The sequence below is a fragment of the Solanum stenotomum genome, chromosome 1 (assembly GCF_019186545.1).
Source record: "Solanum stenotomum isolate F172 chromosome 1, ASM1918654v1, whole genome shotgun sequence".
NCBI classification, from domain to species: domain Eukaryota; kingdom Viridiplantae; phylum Streptophyta; class Magnoliopsida; order Solanales; family Solanaceae; genus Solanum; species Solanum stenotomum.
Window position 1 is genome coordinate 64,526,610 of NC_064282.1, and position 13,140 is coordinate 64,539,749.

The following is a 13,140-nucleotide window of genomic DNA, read 5'->3' on the forward strand; positions in this document are numbered from 1 at the left end:
GCTGAAATTACCCTTTTCTCATACAAATACTTGGAAAAGTAAAGATGCAGATATATTGAAGCAATTCGACACACTAAGGAGAGGGGAAATATTGTTAGCTGTATTTGGGATTGTACGCTTCCACTATGTGTCTTTTACTTGAAAGAGCACTTAGGAAGCTCACTTGTTGGTAGTGACACAAGCAGAGTTCATGCCAAAGAATATAGAATCGAATAGCCTTACATACCTTGTTGTACCACTCATATAGTACAACGAATTAACCTCCTTCCTTTTCGATTATTAATTTACAATGAAATAAGTAACACAACTAATATTAGTAGCTAACCAACAGATTGGGCTACTTGAACTTGGCAAACAGTAATCAGGCAGCAAACTCATACTTATCAAACCGATGGTATGCATTCCACCCCTTCTCCTATAATAATGTCATATACAATACGACCTTCTAATAAGGTCCCCTGAAACTCCTCAGGCTTTATAACATATGCAAAACAGTATACAAAGGGGTTGCAGGCAGCAAGCTCATGCAACGCCCAATTAGATGGTACGTTACTGCACCCTTTACCGTTTTATCCTTTAACAAGTTATCATGACTTCTGCACATGCCTCCTTATGATACCATACACAAATCAGTCTCTAAACATCAGAATGTGGTAGTAGCAGTATGAACTCACAGTTTTCGACCACTGTCCCTAGAGCATCCAACTAACATTACATTTAAAATGCTCAAATGGGCTAACAATTGAGTTAAAGGGGACTCCCCTCCATGGCTGTCCCAACATGCAAAATCAACCAGAACATTCCCCAATCTCACACCATGTAAAAGGAACAATTCTCAGCTCATTAACACATACCAAATCCCCTAACCGATTCAAGCACAAAAGAGGGATGAAAATTTCAGTAACTCACCTTGTTGGACAGCAACCTCACTTGCTAACTTCAAGGTTTAGGTTGTCTTTTCCAAATTATCTTGAGAATAATGATGGATTACTAAATCAGCAGACCATATTCTTACGAATCCAAACTTTAAAAAAAATTAACATATGGCAGTAGCCTTACCTTAAGGTGAAATCAGTTCCTCCTCTTGAATTTTTTAAGATGGGAGATGTTACACCAACTTGTACTTGAAAAATAAAGGGTTTTCTCAGATTTTTAATGGTGAACTTGCAGGCCAACACTTTGGAGCTTCTAGGGTTTCTTTTTTGGAGTAAATTGTTGTAGAACAAGTGAGAGATATATGAAATGAATTTCATTCTCTTAAGGGTCCTTTATGGACGTTTTTACATTAAGAAATATGTAGAAATATCTATTCCCTCACTTTAAGTAAGCAGGTACATCACTCCCTCAATTTCTGCCACAAGTTTTTTAAGTAGCTGCATCACCTAGTTGCCCTTTTCTTTTAAAATGCAGTCCACATATTTCCTAAGTAGGTGCATCACCTACTTACCACTTATTTAAGTAGGTCAACAGTTAATCTACCATTAAGAACCTATGTCATCTGAATCAGTAGCTTAAGCAAGTAGGTTGATTACTATGACAAATTATACTTTACTTACTCTATTTAGCCTCAAACCTCTTTCGAATATTGTCAAACCTATTTCAAACCCTCACTACTCACATAGAACTAGTATATGCAAAATATGGGACGTTACAAAAGCCCTCACAAGCTTGAAGATTGGAGACTTCAACTTGACCTAGCTTCAATTTCTTCCTTCTGCTTCCAACTCCAACTTCTAGAGAGAGAATTTTTTAGATGATTTTTGGGTTTTCTTTTGGGATTTGAGAGAATAACTTTAATGGTGGATTTTGGGGGGATACTTATAAAGGTGTTTTATAATTAGGCAAAAGGACATCACTTCAATTTAATTAAAACCGGAAAAGACCCTTGTGTCCCCAAAATTGTAACACTCCCGAAATTCTATGACTTAAGTTAGAGCCTCACCTTATGAATAATGACTTAAAAATATATAAAAATGATGTTTATAAACCTAAACTAATTTAATTGACTTGGTTTGGAAGAGTAAAATTCTAAACGTCAAGAAACGACCACGACGTTCGGAAACTAGAGAAGAATGTGTTCTAGTGTGTCCTTAGGTTTTGTGCAGGTTTGGGAGTGTCGTATGATGGTATAATCTGGTAAAAAGGTTTAAAATAGGTAAATATATGTTCCTAGGGTCAAAACGTTCAAATATGACTCCCTGGGACCACGCTAAGGGGCCCCGAGGAGGACCCCAACCTTGGCCAAGCTCTACTAAGGCAGCTTGCAAGTTGTGCATAGAGGGAATGAAGGCGCGTCACGCACTTGCTTCCCCAAGGAGAAAAAATTCAGTTCGCAACGTGGTCGTGTCGCAGACTCTACTGTCTAGAAATTTAATTCCAAATATCTTCAGGGAACAGCTCCGCGTCACCGACTTATTCCGCGACGAAAATGTAGAAATTCAGAAATCTAGTTTTACTTCATTAAAGAGTCCATTTAAGTGAGGGGTATTTAGGGTACTTTACATGTATATAATGATTTTTAAGTCAATTTACCTCACTTTTATCACTCAAACACAAAACCCCAAAGATCTAAACCTAAAATTGCTCCTTCTCTCTACTCTCTCTCTCTTCTCAAGAACTCCATTGAAGAAGATTGGAGCTTTAAGAAGAAGACCAACTCTCCAAGGTTTCAACTCGGATTTTCGTGGTTAATTCGTCAATAAGGTATGGTTGCTTATCACTCTTGGGATTCCTTTACCCAAGAGGCCCCTTCAAGATGAATTTCAAAATCTCCAATTTATAGGTTTCAATCCAAAAACGTGGGTCTTCTTTCTAAATTAAAATTGATGTTATAAACTGATTTTGATTGATGATATATGAACAATTAAGGATGAATTAATGTTGTATTGGTGGTTCCTTGAAGAATTTCCCATGAGACCCATGTTTCTCCTTCTTTTCCTAATTCTAACCCTAGTTTGTGTTGAATATTGATGGAAGGCTATGAATTGAATGTAATGTTATGTAATTCATGTTTGTATGATGATTCTACCCTAGGTTATGTATAATTTCTATGAAATTAGGGTTGAGTCTTAGAATGAAGCCTTGAAGGTCTATGAAGGGAATGTGTCAATTGCTTATGTTGAAGATGATTATGTTATTACTTCATGAATTACCTTGTATTATGTATTGGTTATGAATGGCTTGGTAATTAATAAATGGATGTCCCACGAAGGGCAAGAATGTATGAAGGTTGGTTCTTCTTTGAACTCAAGTATGAAAGGTGAGTTACTTAGATTGTAATGATGCTATATCTAATGTTTTATTGTGGTGTTGATGACCTAGTTTCCTCATCCTTAACCCTCTACACTTGAATTAGCTATGAAGTATGTATGTATACTATGGTATGATTGCTATATGATTGAAAGGTAGTTCTCATGATTGTAGTGTAATGTAAAGTGAAAGGTTTACTCACTTGCTAAGTGTCTTTAAAAGTGAAAGGATTGTTACTCACTTATGAACACATATGAGCTATTATGGTAAGATGTCTACATAAGAGTCTAGTAAAGGCTAATGTGAACTTATGTGATGACTAAAGATGATTACTAAAGGGAATTAGATGCTTAGCACCGAAAGGGCATGTAAATGAGATGGGGGTCTCACGTTTAGTAAGTCCGGCTCCCCACATGGGTTTCCTCACGTTTAGCAAGTTCGGATTACCTACGGTATGTGTTGTCTCATTAGATGGAAACCCCTACGTTTAGTAAGTTAGGGTTTCTAGAAGCAATCTCATTGACCCTTAACTATGTGCCCACATAGGACTCGAGCTTAGTGGATCCACCTAGATAGCTAGCTATGTACGAATGGTTACACCTTAGGCAAGTGTTGACCCTCTCTTTTCGGTGTGGGAGTAGAACACCGGATTCCATGTAGCTCTCATGGTCTATGTCGGTTATTGCAATATTTCCCTAATGTAAAAGTAAATGAAGGTATGAAAGGTGTGAACTCTTACTAGGGCTTTCTTAAGGGTTTCTACATAGTGTAAGGGAGGGTATGGGACTTCTCTTGCACATTGCACTTGTGGGATCCTAAGGGATGGTTGTAGTAGTGTGTTCTCTTATGATTATGATTATTATGACTTATGTATGTTGAAGCTATGTTATGTATGATCATTATAAATGTGGTAAGTTATGATGAAATATGTGATCTTATGAATGTATGCATGAAGTAGGTTGCTTAATGTGATACTTGGCTTTTAAGAGGGTTATGGGGTTCTATTCTTTGCATTGCACTAGTATTGCTTGGGCTGTCTACATGTTGGGATGATATTATGTTGGTTTGGACTATGATACGTAATTTGTGTGCATATTGGATTTACTTGGCAAAAAGCATGTTTTGAATAGAATGTCCTTTTATGCATGTTTCAATGGTTCTTCTGCATAGTAGCCATACTTAGTATGTGTGTTATACTAACCCATATTTTCTCCCTTTTCCCAAACATTTAGGTTTGGGCCGTTGAGGATTCAAGCTTACTTCTCAAGACACTTGGAGTTGCTTCCCCAAGTTGGTGAGTCCTCAAGTCCGAGGACAAGACCCTATGATCTAGCTTCTATATTTAGCTAATTCTTTGCTTATGTTGAAAGACATTGTTGTACTTCCTATTTGCAAGACTTCTTATTGATGTAAGGGCTAACTCCCATTTTCGATACGTCTATGTCTAGATGGTGCATTGTGACAAAGTTAGATTCTATTTTTCATATAGGAAGTGAAGTTGAACTTCCAAAGTAAAAGTTTTAAATTTTCCATGATTTTATTCTATGATACATGTTATGATGAATGCTAAGGGCTTGTGTAAGACCTCTTCGAGGTCGAATACGCCGGTAACGACTAGGGATGCTCTCGGGTCATTACAAAAATAATCGTCTAGGCCTGACTCATGAGACCACAACTGACGGACCGTGGATAGACCTACGGTCCGTCCTGGTCAAGCGTGGTCTTGATAGATAAAACTGGCCATCCACGGACCCCCTAACCGCGAGTCGTGGACCCATCCATGGGGCGTGGGTCCTGGCGTGGTTCATTGCCTTAGACAGCTTTCTTGGTGCTCCTCCATTGACCCATGGTTGGTCCTTGTGGGCTGGCACCTTGAATTTCTAACATTCTATCCTCTATATTGAATCAGGGATGTTACAGAGTTAATGACACGATTTGAGGATTTGAACCTGCCTCATAGTTAATGTTATAGCAATATTAGCTCCATGAGTTACTATCATTCAATTGAGATAAACACTTTCAGTTCAAGAGAATGAAATTGATATGCAGTTGATGTAGTTCAGAGACTGTTAACTGTAGATGAGGTTGATAAAATTGGTATATTACGCAGTGCAGAGTAAATTATAGATCTAGACTCCCCACTGCATAATATAGCGGTTTTTATCAACCTCGGCTACAGTTAACAATGTAGACCACTTCAACTGCATATCACTTTCATTCTCTCGAACATAAAGTGTTTATCGCAATTCAATGATAGTAACTCAAATAGCTAATCTTGCTACAACATTAATTATTAGACGGGAATCCCCGAATTGTGTCATTAACTATTTTCTCAAGTTTTACACTATTTATCTCAAACTAGTCAAACCTAAGACATGTCCTAATGTTTGCAACCAGTAGAAATCGATCTAAATGAAAGAGTTAACGAGATATATGTTTGTATTGAAGATTTTAGTCCGTGAATTCCCTTATTTTAGGTTAAGTCACATGGGTCCCACAACCCTTGGTTGAGGAGTTTAGTTGCTAATGCTTAATGAAACAACAACAAAATTGCATTCATTCGAGAAAAGTAAAAACTTACAAGAGATGAAAATAATAGATGACAATGATATTAATAAACTCACAAAGTCTCCTTCAAAACTTAATCAAGAGTAATATGTTCTTCAATGATAAAAGCTACAAATCTCCAGAATAACGAACGTTCTATAAAGAACCTTAGAAAAAGTATTTATAATTCCCATAAAATTCAAATTTTAAAAATAAAAATTACAGATCCCGAGGTACATGTGATGAAGGCCTTGACGGCGTGTCATAGGAGTGACGGTCCGTCAGAGTGGCCGTCATAAACTTCTACAACTTTTAGCTTAACTCCTAATGTTTTGACGCCAGAGATGATGGCTCGTCACAGGGATGGCAACTCGTTGAAGTCGTTGTCAAAGTTTACTGAGTCTCCTGGTGTTTTTTGGATGGTTGGCGAGGCAACTAACAGTAAGTCATAGGGATGACGACCAATCAGTGATATCATTAGGGCTAATATGTTGGCACTTAGCTCCATTTCACTCTTCTTTCTTCTTTCTGTCTTCACATTTTTCTGGCTATCATAGTGTTAAACTTATCAAAATGACATTATTTATTACTCAAGTTCTCGCAAATATCCTTAGTAAAAGCATCATATATGTCGTTAAATGCTAGCACATCACACATACAAATCATACTTTACTTCATAGAATCACGGCACTTTGGAACAAGGACCAGGATCTAAGATCTCTTATCTAGAAGCTGGAAGAACAAGTTGAAAAAATGAAGGAATACACTTACATCAACCAAAAACAGAGGAAGTATGGTAAGCTAGTTATTGGAGCAGATGCTTACTAAAAATTGACATCATGCAACTATGGCATGATAACACTATGGTGGGGAGTGGAGACTCAGGAATAGAAAATATGTACAGAAGGCTAGCTACTATTTTCTATTGGAAGAATCTTATGGAAGGTGTAAATGAATATGTTAGGAAGTGCTCAATTTTTCAAAAAAAAGTAAGTATGATCCCTTAGAAACTCATGGCCTCTTACAATCTTTGGTTATTCCTAAAACCTCATGATCTTGCATAACTATAAACTTCATTGTTGAGATTCTAAATTTTCAAGGAAAAAACCACCATCCTTATGGTGGTAGACAAGCTAACCAAGTATGGCTATTTTATGATATTGATCAGCCACTCTTACACTACTGTTTTTGTGGCTTAGATATTCATGGGCTAGGTGTTCAAACTCTATGGTATGCCAAAAAATATTGTGATTGATAGGGATCCATATTTTTAGAAGGTTTTGACAAGAACTGGTTTAATTACAAGGAGTTACATTAAGCACAACTTCAACTTATCATCCACAAACAGATGGTCAAACTGAAATCCTTAATAGGACATTGGGGACTTATTTAAGGTGGTATTACTCAGATAATCAACATGACTGAGCTTTATACTTGCCCACGTGAAAGAATCGTGGTATAAATCCACTTACTGATAAGCTATACAATCACCCCTTATGAAGCATTATATGGTCAAGCTCTACCTATCCATCTACCATATCTACCAAGGGAAGGGGAAGACGTGGATAAGAGTCTGATCATCAGACTATACATGTGTCTCATTTGATGTTATGCCATAAACAACTAGTCCCTACCCATTATCCACCAATCATTGACATAGAAAGTTCATTTTATGTGGAGCCCAAAACATTAAAGAAAAAAGAATGATTACGAAGGGGAATAAGGCAGTGGCTCAGGTTCTAATCTATTGGAAGGATATGTCAAAATATCAAGCTACATGAAAAGATTTTCTAGCTATACATATTAGGTTTTCAGAGTTCTTGCTCGAGGACAAGGATGGAGGAATGATCTAGAATTAAAGTGGTTAAAGTAAATTGTACTGTGAGCTGTGAGAGTGGTACTGAATTTTCACTATCAAGGTAATTATTGATAGCATCCAAGGAAGCTCTACTCCATTGAAGGACAAGGATGAAGCTTTAGAAACTACAAGGAGGCCCATAACAAGATCTCAAACCAAGGAGTTCAATGATAAGCTCAATGGGCTTCAATCGCTGATCCAAAGGTGTCTTATTGGGGAAGAAGAGCTCAAGCCCAAGGGAGAGGAATTGTCCAAATGCTACAATTATTTGGTGGCCCAAATTCAAGCCCAAGATGAGGAATTTTAAGGTCCAATTTCGTGCAAATAAGGTCAAGAAGAGTCCAAGAATCAGCCACAACAAGAGTTGCTTTCTGCCCAAGTTTTGAGAGAAGACTAGTCAAACTTTCCAAGATTGTCAAGATTCTTTTCCTAGTTGGGATTTACCTTATTTATTTATTTATATATAGGTTATTAATATTTTCCTTAGTCTATTTATGGTCTCCTAAGTACCATTTAATGCTTTCCTAGAAGTACTAAATTTGTTCCTAGTTAGGTTACTTTATTTCCTTTCTAGAGTAGGATTCCTTGTAATTGTTTTTTTAGGGTTTGGCTTCTTGGACGTTTTTCCCTTCTCCTATATATAGGAGTCCTTTTCATTCATTAAAGACAATTTAGATTGATATTAATAATATTTGAGAGAGTTCTTTGAACCTTTGTGACTTGTTCTTTGAGAATTTATCTTTAAACCTTTTTTATTCATAGTTTAAGGTATAAAGTAACTTCTTCTTGTGATATCTTTGGTTTCTTTTTGGTATTCTTTAGAAGGTGATTAGTTTCTACATACTAATTATTGTCTTTAGTTACTCATAAAGCGGTCAAGATCCGAATCTATCGTTTTGATTCGTTTTCTCAAGTAAAGGCGTTAGATTTCTTCCATAAATCTATACGTTGTTACTTGGATCTTTTCAATGCCTTAGAACATCTAATCCTTGGAAATTCGTGGATCTTTCCTTCGAATTTCCCATATCTTTAGTTAGTTTTTTTTGTTTCTTTTCTTTGTGCTTCCGCATTCTAATATTCAATTCTCTATTTGTGATCTCCCTTAACCTTGTTGTTATCAGTTATGAAGTTGTTAAGTTAGCACTTCAGTTCCTAAAGTTACAATAGTATTATATTTTGTTAAATTACACATTATTCATCTTTGAATGAGCTGACTATATCAGAGGCAATTAGGTGAGGACACTGTTACAGGCATACTCTATGTGAGTTAGCTAGGGTTGTGGTATTATATATTGTACTGATGAAAATGAAATGAATTATCTTGTTGTCCATACATCACTTATTTGTAAATTAATTTAGTTTAACTAGTACTCATTCTTCCTCTTTTTTCTATTCTTTGAATTTATCTTTTTCTATTGTTTCATTGATTATTGTTCATCCGTGCAACTATTTAATTGGATTTGCATTAACATACATTGTTGAATCCTGTCAAACATGCAATTAGAATCGAATCAATGCTAGGATTTGATTATGATGAACAATTGCAAGTCAAAATTTAAAAAAAAATAAGCCACTCCATATTCTTGTTCTTCGTTGCTCTTCATGATCGTTTGGAAAAAGTTGGCTAAAAGTATAAACCTAAATTCTAATAACAACGTGTTTGGTCAAGAATATGAATAATATAGCCTAAAAACTTATTTCCATTCATTGTGTATATCTATTATACTAATCTATCATGATTAAGTAATTATTTATTAAGGTGATAATAATGTGTTAATTAATTATAATTTAGTAAATACGAGTTTATGTAAAAAATACATGTCCTCTATTAATTATTTTAATGTAAATGTCGAATACATATACATTCCTTTATCGAGTAATGACTGCTCATTCAGAATCAACATTTGAAATTTGCTTATACCCAACTTCATAAATAGCGTTTATGTATGGCGTAAAATCCACTTTTAACAAATTGGATAATCATAATATGACACGTTATAAATAATACAGATCGGGTGTGAATCAGTTGAAATAAGATTGATGTTGGTTAATAAAAACACCCGAGGAAGAGTTCCCTAGCTACTTTATGGAAGGTCATGTCCTCATGATTTAAAAAAGGTATCGTGAAATGTCACACCCTAAACTTAGGTCTGGATGGATCGACATTTGGTGTATTAAATTACTCTAGCAAACTCTTTTACATGAGTATTAAGATACAACATTTTCTAACACTGTATTTAAAAATAGAATAGTAGGTATGAGTCAAATAAGAGCAACTCTCAATTATGAAATGAAGATATAGAAGTAAGAGTAAATTAATTTTTTCAATAAATTAACATAACAAATAGGGTCAAAATTTGGGCATATGCCTTTAGTCACTGTCAGTGATCGTAGTGGCAGCCACCCGAATAAGACGAAGATCCTACTATAACGATCCCACTATAGAGATCAAGTGGCCGCTATAGTGGTCTCTCAACTTATCTAATCGTTTCTCCGGCGGTCACATAACCATTATAGTAATCCTACAATTTCGATAGAACTCCCACCATTATGGCCTAAAATAATAGTGATCTAAGTTATATTTATGAATCTAATCACCATAATTTAGCCATGATTTAGCAAAGTTTTGATTATGTTCTTATGGATATTGATATGTTTATTGTATAATTGTTAATGTGATGAGCCAATTGATATGATTAGGTTGATTTCAGGCAAAAAACAGCAAGGAAAGACCCAAAAATGGATTAAAATGCAAAACAAAGTATCCCAGACTAAAACAAAATCAAAGAGAATACAAAAATGTAACGACATACCTTATCATTATAATGCTTAAGACCGTAATACCCTTGCATAGGTTCCTGCGGATTGAGAATTGGCAAAGAATTGAAAACTGAAGATAGTGCAAAAATTTGTCACACTTCTATATAGAAAAGGCCTCCTATGTAGAAAAAGACTCCTTCTCTATAACGAAGGGAGGTTCGTTATGGAGAAGACATTGAAGATGTGAGACTTTTCTATAATGAAGGGTTTGTTCGCCATAACAAAGGTAGAAAAAGTTTTATTCAGGTTTCAAGTCAATTTTCACTCGGTCTTAATCATAACTTAAAATATTTTACCTGAGATTCCCAAGAAAGACTTTTTTTCAAGACTTAGGGCTTTTCTCCCCTAAGGTAAGTGATTTCAATTCATCTTTTCCTTCTATAATTTGTTTTCTTCATAGAATTGAATGAGTTCTTCGTAAAACTTTGTGGGCTGAATCCTCAATTATTTATTGTTGTGGTAGAATATACCTTTAATATAATTATGTTGAAATTTTATTCTTTTCTATTAAATTTGATATTGTAGCTGAAACATAACCTTAAAATTTGATATTGGAGAACCTAGGAACCCTATAAAAATGGATTCTTGAGCATATCAACCGCTCAAGAGAGATCAATTGGGCTAAAAGTCCATGAGTGGAATCGGGTTGATCATGATAACCTTCAATTTGATAAAATAACTTGTTAATAATTCGTTAGTTCTTCAAAAAGGTAGAATCATGTAGGTTTGAATATCTAAGACCTTTGTTTGAAAAATATAGCATATTAAAGTGATCGTATGCTTTGTTTGTCTTATACTTTGAGTGTTCTGATACTTTTATAAAAGGAAAGTGTCACGACCCGGGGTTACCCCCTAGAAGTAACACGACGTAATTGACCCCAAAGAGGTCGCATACAAGCCCTTAGCATATCCTGAACATAAGATAAAAGAAAATACGAGAAAATTTAAAACTTTTACAATCAAAGTCAATTTTCATAAAAGCAAACGGAAGACTTTCTAGACTTTGTCTCAAACCATCTAATACAACATTTTAGAATGAACTCTTGGGACACAGCCCATACAATAGTCTCAAAACATGAAATAAAGACATAAAGGAAATGGTTGGTTTGTCCTCGAAGCTATGAGGACTCACCAAGATCTTCAACTCTCCTTGCACCTTAGAAACCTAACCTCCAAATGAACTATCTCCAAGACCCTACATTTGATTAGAATGTAGGCAATATGCGTTAGTACAAAATGTACCAAGTATGGAAGCTAGCACAACATCATAACAGCATCTCAAAATGGTTAGTCAACATAAGACATAAGCATAAGAGATAATAACATGTTTATGACACAATCAACATAGCCATAGAATAATCATCAACACAAGCATCATATAAACCTAAGTCAATTATAAGACATAGTTAATGAGCATAGGAGATAAGCCATAATTTCAATAAGCCAAGTCTTCATTATAGGTATCACACAAGCATAATTGATTCTTGGTCATTTTTACCAAAATAGCACCATTCTCAAGTAACCTCAAAACCATACAAGGGCAAAGCATGAATAGCATCCCATAATACCACCCAAGCCAAGTATCCCTTTTTGGTCATCCTAATCATGGTCTATATGCATAGTTAAGTCTTAAACCTTTCTACCATAAGGGTACCATACTCCTAAGTAACCTCAAGGCACACTTGTGCAATGCATAAAAGTCATCCCATTCTACCCTTCACACTAAGCATTACCTTGAAGTCATCCTAGTCATATTCACCCTCCTTTGGTATCACTATTGGCTTACTTCATGTAGACAAAAGAATTATTACTTCTAGTCAATCCTATCTTGGAAGGCATTTATAGCAACAGTCCATCAAGCATCACTCATGTAAGACAACACTCATAAGGTAACCTTTAGTCATACTTTGTGCAAGGCATGAGTAGCATCCCATACTACTACTCATACTAAGTACTTCTTTAGGTCATCATACTCATGTTCCTTAACTTAGAGACTAGCCCTCTTTTTAAGGCATTGGAACTCTAGGAGACACTTTACTAAGTCTATCTTAGTTCCTTCTTGTTTTGAACCCTATGAGATACTATACTAGGCATATCTTAGTTCATTATGTTTGAACCCTAGGAAATGCTACTTAAAGCATAATCTAAGTTCATTATAAAGTTGGACCTTATGAGCTACTTCTTTTAGCATGTCTAGCTTCATTATTATTATTATGGGCTCTAGAAGGCACTACTAAAGAATATCTAAGTCCATTTACACTCTTGAACATTATAAGGTCCCTCACTAACTTGTCTTAGTCCCTCTTTACTTAGAGCCCTAGGATATACTATACTAAGTACATCTTAGTTCATTAATCTTGGTCTCTAGGAGATGCTTCTTCAAGCACAATCTTAGACCATTAAGGTTGAACCCTAGGAGATACTACCCTAAGTACATCTTGGTTCATCATGTTTGAACTCTAGGAGATACTACTTAAAGCATACTCTTAGTTCATTTTAGTTTGGTCTCTAGGAGATGCTCCTTCAAGCATAATCTTAGACCATTACTTGCATTGGACTCTAGGAGATGCTACTTTATGCATAATCTTAGCCCATGAGGTTTGAACTCTAGGAGATGTTACCTTGAGCACAATCTTAGTTCATTACCAATCTTGTTTAATTGGGAT